The sequence below is a fragment of the Triplophysa rosa genome, linkage group LG11 (assembly GCF_024868665.1).
Source record: "Triplophysa rosa linkage group LG11, Trosa_1v2, whole genome shotgun sequence".
NCBI lineage: Eukaryota > Metazoa > Chordata > Actinopteri > Cypriniformes > Nemacheilidae > Triplophysa > Triplophysa rosa.
Window position 1 is genome coordinate 2,329,132 of NC_079900.1, and position 9,256 is coordinate 2,338,387.

Genomic DNA, 9,256 nt, shown 5'->3' on the forward strand with positions numbered 1-9,256 from the left:
CAAAAAATGATTGACAAAATACAAAAATACACCTGGTTAACTAATTATTATTATTATTAATATTATTACCTATAATTACACTTACTGTACCACACACACACACACTGATGGTGACAAGAACTTTGTTTCACGTTTGAGGGAGGGCTGTTTAGATCTATCAGCATACACAACATATAAAATGTATAGTTATTAGATGAGGAGTCTGACATCAAACTTATCAAGTTATTGTTTAAGGCAGGACATTTAATGTACTGTTCAAGTTTGAGACGTTGATCTATTTTGCTTTCATGTCTTCTTTTGCTCTAATGGAAAGGACATTTCCAAAATACACATTAAGTTGTTTGTTTTAAGCCTTCTTCAGACCCTCGTCTGTTTGCTTCTGTAGATTTCTTCTAAATTATCCAAAACAAGCTGCATATATATCTGCATATGTAAACATAACATTTTAAGGGAAAAGACTCTTGATGTAACATTAAGTCATATTAACTAATAACTGGTGGTATGCTTTAGTTATTTTGTTTAACCTGTTCATCTGAATTGCCTGACAAATGTTTGCAAGTTAGCACATTTTAATTACTTAATGCTTGGTTTACATATCAATGAGGCGACTCTGATGACGTTATTAATTTGACTGTATTCAGCTGTCGTTTCTCCATCAAGTTAGCATGTATGCCAATGATATACTGCCTCAGCCTTAGCGAAACTTTAGCTATTAGCTTACTCATTAGCTCATAAGTGATGGATGTTAGCAAAAGAATATTTGCAGTTTGTCTTTTGGATAATTAGGTGTGAATTCGAAAGCACATGTAGCTAGTCTGTTCATCACCACTCACCTCCACACCAAGACAAACGCTACTGGAAAGGAGGGAGGGCTTCATTTCTGCGGCTCTCTGCCTGATGTGCCAAAAGTGCTACAGCACAGCTGTGCTGCGCGTGCGCGCTATGTGCAGCTGCGTGCCTGTGCGCCTGCGTGGAGACGCGGATGGGAGAAAGGCATCGGAACTCTCAACATTTCCCAACCTGACCAGACATTTTCTAATGGTTTGCCAGGGAAAGCCGTGCGCAAATAGAAACACATACGCACATACATATATCCATTAATAAACAAATCCCAGAAAAGGGGCACTTTCTCTCGAGGAAGAAAAAGGGCCTGGGCTCAAGCCCCCAAAGCACCCCCCTCTGCACGTGCCTGCCTTTTAGTTATTCTTTTAATATTAAATTTGCAAACTGTAACTTAAATGAAATAAAATAAAATGAAATAAACAGGGAAAACGCATAATTTTGGTTGTTCATGACGTTACTAGGCTTGGTCATCATTGGTCAATGCTTATTGGTCGCTGAGAAAACTTGTTACATTTGATTTCCATTTCAAGTTGTTGTTTGAATCGAAAAGAACAGTTTGTCCATCTATATCATCGTCCAATAGGTTACTTGCTGCCCGAATGCGTACCTCAGTTATGTCAGCGGTCCTGTCCTGTTACTTATACAGTATGTTGTCCAGGGGTGTTTTTGATGATGGTGGAGGCTGGTGTTGTCTAATGTTTATAACCAGTGGTAGGCCTACTTAATGGTTTTCTGGAAGTGCATAAACTGTTGAGAGGTGGATAAACTATTTCTGACATGTGTTGCGGGAATATGGGCATTGTCCCTTTAAGAAGCATGGGGTTTGTAGTCCTTGCCGTACTGAATGATGGGAAAAGTGCGGGTGCGGGGTATTCACGTATGTGAGCGAAAAGTAGCAGACGGAGAAAAGGAGAGTAAGCTGCTTTAGAGGTTTTATTGTTTTCTTTATAAGTTCGTGAAACCACCCGGGAGTTCAAGTGATTGTCAAATGGTATAGTGATGGATGGAGCTTTCGCTGACGAGATTAAACAACGTGCTTCGTAATAACTTTGTCGGCTCATCATTGTGAGAAATGGACCAGAGCAAACTGTTACAGCTAACATTATCCGCGATCGGAGAGGCGGATTAACAAAAAGGTAACATGTCAGAGATGGGTAAACTGCATTTATTTGCGTTTAGCCTCCACTACAGCCCTCCGCTGTGTGAGACTGAGCTGGAGTAGAGAGAGGGCATAACTTTACCCCACCCCTTACTGCCTTTTATTATCGTCTTCATGTGTGTGACTGAGTAAACTGTGTGCATAGGGCTACCACATAGCCTCGACTAAGTGACATGATATGGAAATTAACAACAACAAGAATAAACGAAATTAGCAAATAATAATTAATAATAAAAAAAACGTGTTTTTTATAGCATTTCTGCTGTGTTGGACTTGACTATGATGTCGCCACTGCGTCAAAATATTTCTCAAACGGCAGTGCAGCCCCGCCGATGACCCAATGCCCCTCCAGTAGATCTGCTCTGGCGCCGACTCTGAGGAAAGTATCTCACTTTACTCCATAACGAAGGCCTATATTACATTGATGAAGGTTTGCACAAAAACTACAAAACTGCAAAGATACGTTTAAAAACAGTAAAAGCTAATTAGAATTTAGACATAAATTGTTAATTTCACACCTCTTTCAGGGAATAAATGACGTTTGTTGAAAGTGTGCCACCTGTTGACAAGATCACAACGAGTGCTTAAAAGCTGCATTTAATGGAATGACCGTGTAAAATTATGCTTATGAACCACAAGCTTTCCTGTAGCTCAGTGGTTAAAGCATGGCGTAAGCAATGCCAAGGTCACGGGTTTGATCCCAGGGACTGCACTTTCTCAAAAACAAATGTATATGCTAATGCAATGTAAGTTGCTTTATAAAAAAGAGCATCTGCCAAATGCGTAAATGTAAATGACCCGAGTTGTGAAAACATAGTAAAAGTCATAATATTATACTCTTCTTGATTGTGAAATTAAACGTTTTCAGTCCTCAAAATGACGAGGGGCTTTGCCCCTGGTTTACAATAACCCAGGATTAACCATTTCAAGTGTAAAAAATAGTATATCCATGTCTCATTTCAAAGGCTCTGTCCTCCGGAGGTCGCAATTGTTGGCCCCTCTTACTTCAATGTTTGTTATTTTTTCAGAAAAGCAACCATTACATTTCAGGATACGGATTACGTTTTACGAGAAAATGTTAAAATGCGACGCAGCCAATGTGTTTGAGTCCAGGTGTTGTTTTAATTAGCACTATTGCTCTGATGACTGAACTCATACTGAAAACAAGTGAGAAAACACAACACATTATAATCATAATAGTATTTTATCTAATACAGTGTCAGGTAAAAAGGTTTAAAACTCTACCTTTTCTGTCGCTGGGGTGATTAAAGTTTCCCTATTTGTACCTTTAGGTATACAACACATAAAATGTTGTTCCCTTTTGGGTACATTGTTCAGTTCATCTTTATTCATTTCCCGAAGGTAATTTGGTTGCAGCACACAAGTATTCACATAAACAACAAAACACACAATACAAACAATTTGTATTGCAGCACACAAGTATACACAAACAACACAACACACAATACAAAAAACAAACCCATTTCCTTCCTAAAAAGTTCTTACCTTAAATTTAAAAAAGTTACAGCTGAAGGGATAAAAGAATGTCTAACTCGATTTGTTTTACTAATCAGGGTTCTATAACGAATGCCGGAAGGGAGAAGGTTAAACTCATGATACATTGGGTGGGAATCGTCTAACAAAATGCTCTGGGCTTTACCCAGAACCTGTCTATGATATAACTGGGCCATAGTCATCTGCTTACTCCCCGGTTACGTTATTTTACTTCCCTGGTTAACAATCCTCTCAAGACAGTTCTTGTTTTTCACATTTAGAGAATTAAACCAGCACATCAGTGAAAAAGATAACAATGACTCAATATAGGATCTGTAGAACATGCACATCAAAGTTTTTCCCACATTAAATGACCTTAGTTTCCGCAAACAATACAATCTTTGCTGCCCCCTCTTACACAAAGCCACAGTATTAGGAGAAAAGGACAATTTATTATCCAAAACCGTACCCATGTACTTGTACTGTTCAACACTCTCAATACCTACTCCATTTATGCTCATTTGCTTATCATGAATAGGTTTTCTCCTAGGGTTAAAATCAATAATCATCTCCTTAGTTTTAGAAACATTAAGTTTTAAGAAAGCATTGTGACACCACATAATAAAATCATCAAACACAGGACCATGTATAGAGTATTCCTCACTCATTAAACTAACGATTACCGAATCATCAGCAAATTTTATAATATGCCTATATCTATAGCTACTCTTACAGCCATTTGTGTACAAGATAAATAATAAAGGCGAAAGGACACATCCTTGAGGAGACCCAGTAGATGACCCCAGCCATTCAGAAAAGCATTCATTCACTTTAACTCTCTGTTTTCTCTGCACAAGGAAATCTAAAATCCATCCTACCAGACTAAAATCCAACCCAAGTTCATTAATAAGCTTCTCAACTAAAATATGTGGCTGAATGGTATTGCAAGCGGATGAAAAATCAATAAAAAGCAATTTAACAAATGTTTTCGGCTTATCCAAATGCTGAATGACTAAATGTAAAAGAGTCGCGACTCGCTACTGTATCCTCTACCCCTCGCTTAGACCTATAAGCAAATCGTAAGGAGTCTAGAGAACTCTGTGTCCTTTGCACTTTCTTAACTAATTTTTCAAAGCACTTCATCACTAGGGATGTAAGCGCTACAGGTCTAAAATCATCCAATACCTGTACATTTTGCTTTTTTGGTACTGGAATCACTGTAGACTGCTTCCACAGTGCAGGTACTTTTAGTAATACTGTGTTGTGATCGGAAGTTCCCAAAGGTGGTCTTCCAAACGATTTGTAAGCTCCTTTAATCGATCCATAACACAAGTCCAAAATTTTATCCTTACGTGTTGCGCAAGTTACATACTGGCTGAAGTGTCCCAATGATTTCTCCAATGCAGTTATTCAAATCTCCCAGAATAAAACAGGGTGCATCAGGAGATACGGATTGCAATTCATGCACCACGCGTTCAATCTCCCTTGCCGCATTGTCTTCGTTTGCTCGGGGGTGAATGTAAACAAACGTGACAAACAGCTGAGGAAACTCGCGAGGCAAATATTGAAGTCTTAGTGCCACAGTCAGCAACTCAATATCTTTCGTACACACTCTCTCCTTAACAGACACTGATTTACACCAGTTCTCTCTAATATACAGACATACTCCACCTCCTTGCACTTTACCGGCTTCCCTCGCATCCCGGTCCATGTGAACAGGTACTCCAAAGCCATCCAGTCGAAGGCCCGAATCCGAATACCCCTCGGAAAGCCACATCTCTGTGAGCGCCATCAAGCAAACATTCCTGTAGTCATGCTGGAACTTCACCATAGCTTGAAGCTCATCCGTTTTTCTCCGGAGAGATTGCACGTTCGCCAACATAATTGTAGGAAGTCAATAAAATGATTGCTTCCATTTTCTCCATTTCCTCCTCTTTCAATTTCTTCAAAGAAGATATAAGAAAAAATCTCCACAACAAACAATATTAAAAATCTATAAAGAAAGGAAAACAAACAAACAACGACTATACAAAGCACACTGACACCTGTAGCTGCGAGTCGCCGCACTTTCTCACACTAAACATAAGGGATCTGTTACGATCCTGCCACAAGACTAGAAAATCATAAACAAGAAGGCAGGACCATGACAGACCAGAAATAACTCTGTTTTGAAATAGTGTATAGCATAATTGATAGGGCTAAAATAACATATGTCATCAGGAAACTGTCAATTCAAATCACTGAAACATATCAAAATGATCCATGAAATTATTGTTTGTTAATATGAGTAGGCTATAGGGGTAGAGTGGAAAATATCTATAATGATGTCGTTAAGTCTAGCTAGAGTATAAGGATTTATTCAGTGTATAGATAATATTGTTGAGTTAATCCCTGTATCATTCAAAATTTTAATAACAATAATTAAAAAATGGTTTCAGATCAGCTGACTTCTTCCCTGATAAGTATAACTCAAATCATGCATTTATGTAATTACTACCTTATTACAATTTTATATATTATAATTTAATTTCTGTGTAGTATCAATTTAATCAAGTTAATGTTTTTAATCAATGGACTTAATAAGCATAAACCCAGTAAACCCTTACAACATTGTCAACCGTGTTATCCCTGTCAACTGTGTTACACTTGATGGGTAACATAGTTGACAGGTAACATAGTTGACATTTCCTCCATTTTAGACCCATTTTAGGCCCTACAGACCTTAAACATGTCACCATATGACCTTGATCAACTTATATTTCTATGTACTTTCTTCACATTTTGTTGATTATAACATCTAAGATAAATACACAAGAAAATGTTGATAACATAGTTGATGAACAATTAATCCACTCCATATGCAGACAATCATTTTGATGAAATATTGAAGAGGAGGAGTTGAAAATTACCACACTGTCTTCAGAATTCCTGCCAAAAAGGGCGTGGCATCACACATTGTTGATTATTTGAATTTGGAGCAAACCATTGCTGATTTATAGGGGTTATATAAATGGGTAACATAGTTGACAAAGATTTCTCGGACACAAACAAAGTGAATAATTTTATGTTTATTAAGGATTCAAATAGTTTTAAAAACACCTTTATCATGTTTTAATGATTATTTTGAACAAATAATGCTGAAAATAATATACACAAACATGTCTTCTAGGGTTAATTTTGAAGAGCAAACTTGAAATGCATGAAATCGGACAGCACAAAAACTGCAAATTCCCGTATATAATTTGCATTTTTTGCTAAATAAATTAAAGAACTTGCTAACTTTCTTTATTAAAAGAAAGAGAAATATCACCTAATATAAAATTGGTCATTGCTTGAAATTAATATTTAGTCAAATTGATAAATACACCACATTGACATGGTATGTACCCGTAATTATAGAATCACTATTATAATAATATATTATGTCATTCGTTCATGCAATGGTACACAAAATCATGGTCCTATTCAACAGCTACTTCAATAAAGGTACAATATACAGCAATCAAATATTTATTTATCAATCATTGGAAGCTGAAAACAAACATTTGAGCATTTCAACAATTATTAAATTGTTAATGTTTTGATTTTAAATGTAGGCAGAAATGTAATCAGAATGTAGCAACAGAACTTGTCAAAGAGTATTAACCCAACTCACACCACTGAATCTATTTAGCTATAGGCTACTAACATGAACACCAAAGCTTAACATGAACTTATGTACCCGCCAGATCCCTCCGCTCTGCAAATGAACAACGTCTTGTGGTGCCATCCCAAAAAGTGACAAAATCACTCTCAGGTACCTTCTCTGGATCTGTTCCACATTTTTGTGGAATGATGTGCCCGCTGCTATAAGATGAGCAGATTCTGTAGCCCTCTTTAAGAATCGTCTGAAAACACATCTCTTCCGTTAACACCTGACCGATTAGTTCTGACTGCTATCTCTTTTCTACTCTTTCTATCCTAAAATATATATATATATATATAGCTTTGTATACAGGGGTAGGCTGAGACCAATTTTACTGCGCTTATGCTTTTTGTTGTCCTTATGTTGTGCCAATTGCTTCCATTGTTTACCTCATTTGTAAGTCGCTTTGGATATAAGCGTCTGCTAAATAAATAAATGTAAATGTTAAAAAATGATAGTAATTTATGCAAAAAAAAAGATGGAAATCTTGCAGCCTGTTTGACCACCTTCTTCCATATGGAATAATTTTCTGTTCCGATCTCAGCATATATATCAATATATCTACAGTATATGCATGTAAAATACAACTTTACGAGCAGGAAGATTTAAAAAAAAAAGAAAAAGAGGATAGGTAATGGCAGATAGGCCTAGGCCCTAGAATGTATGGATGTATGACTGCATGTAAGCAACTAAATATTGAGTTTTATTTTTTCACAGAGAATGGCAGAAATGACTCGCCTGGTCACTGTGCACAATGCTGCAGCTATACCACCATGGAGAATGACACCAAGGAGATCATTCACGTGGCCACCATATACAAGTAGCAGACATCCTGGAACTTTGTAATTACCTTAAAGCAACTTTTGTAAAAAAATATAAAGGGATTTTAACTACGCGCAGTTGAAAGATGAAAGTATGACTATCATGAAAGTTCACAGACTAAGGTCGATTGCTTATAAGTTACAGTAATATCTATTTTCATTCTCAAACCAGCAAAGATAAAAGGATGCTCCATTCTCCTCTCTTCTCTTTCTCGTTAGCACTAAATTGATTTATATCGTTGAGTAATTTACTTAATTGCCGTTTTGCGTGCATATTTATGTTTTTCAGGTTTTATGGGTTGGCATCCTTTACCATGTCTGTGACATTCACACCTGGACTATGGAAAGCTGTGAACACGGACACCTTGAAGCAGAACAAAGACGAGGAAAGAAGTGAATCCGGAGAGGCTCCCAATGCCACAAAGCCTTAGTGGACATAATTCTTTACAAGAGGTGGCTGAAGGATGTTCACAAATATTTGCGATTCAGGAACAGTATGGCTATACTTTTCCACAATGATGTACTTTAGTATTATTTTTGCTATACTGTATATACGTGTGAGACAGCATGAAGCATTCCAGAATCATATCCTCATGTATGCGAGCAAGTGCTATGCTTTCAACCCCCCAGTTTATGAGACAAGAGTTCTGCTTGCTGCATTAGACTACAATTTCCACCAGAACCGACCAACAATGAAAACAAAAGATGGTAAAGAGATGTTTGTTTGACACTTATGCAATATCCCTATTTATAGTACAATATTCAGCCAGTGGTTTATATGCAATTGATTATGGCTTCACATGTCAATTAGGTCGTCTCTTGTTCTAGTTAGTAACTGAAGTTGAATGGTTGTAATCTGTGTAATTTCACTTTCAGAAGATTGTATAAGAAAAACGCTAGAAGATACAGCGTGTATTAGCTTCACAAATTTGTTGCATATACTGTACCATATTACCTTAGATTGATGTGAACATTACATTATGTAACTTTATGTTTGGCACTGTCAAAACAGCAGGACAATTATTCTGTGCAGCACCTGAAGTGGAAGGGTCCACATAGGAGATCACCTTGCCTTCTTGCAGGAAAGCGACAATTTATCAAGAAAAATATATTTACAGATATAGTGTTACTGTCACGAGAGTACACAGGTCAGGACCAGACAGCGGGTCAAAATGCAGGTTAAATTAGTGATGTTATGTTCTGTGCCGAGGCTTCGGAGCGTGTGCCGAGATGCTTTCAGTGAAGCGCGTATCG